The sequence below is a fragment of the Branchiostoma belcheri genome, unplaced genomic scaffold (genome assembly GCF_001625305.1).
Source record: "Branchiostoma belcheri isolate BF01 breed outbred unplaced genomic scaffold, Haploidv18h27 scaffold77, whole genome shotgun sequence".
NCBI lineage: Eukaryota > Metazoa > Chordata > Leptocardii > Amphioxiformes > Branchiostomatidae > Branchiostoma > Branchiostoma belcheri.
Window position 1 is genome coordinate 126,940 of NW_017804431.1, and position 326 is coordinate 127,265.

The following is a 326-nucleotide window of genomic DNA, read 5'->3' on the forward strand; positions in this document are numbered from 1 at the left end:
TTCTACTACTCTCTCTCTCCCTCTCTCTCTCTCTCTCTCCCTCTGTGTGTATGTGTGTGTGTGCGTGGTTCTTTATTTTATTGCTCTTGTATTCCGTGTGCATCCTAGGTCTTTCTTAACCTATTTTTAAAGAATTCTTCATGTGATTATCTTGCTTTTGTCCTGAACACTACCCAGGAACAAGCAAAGGAACTGGACGAATACTCTTCCAAAGTTGAGAAAGAGTTTAAACCAGTCGAAACGGAGGTAGAAGAAGAGGAGGAGGGAATGACGAAGGGAACGAAACAAAAATCCGAGCAAAAGTACAAGGAAAAAGTCGGTGCGCG

General features: G+C 42.6%; 1 pseudogene; it reads left to right on the top strand.

The window, feature by feature from the left end:
• LOC109485557 overlaps positions 1–326 on the top strand; it is a 17,321-nt pseudogene that overhangs the window by 10,719 nt on the left and 6,276 nt on the right.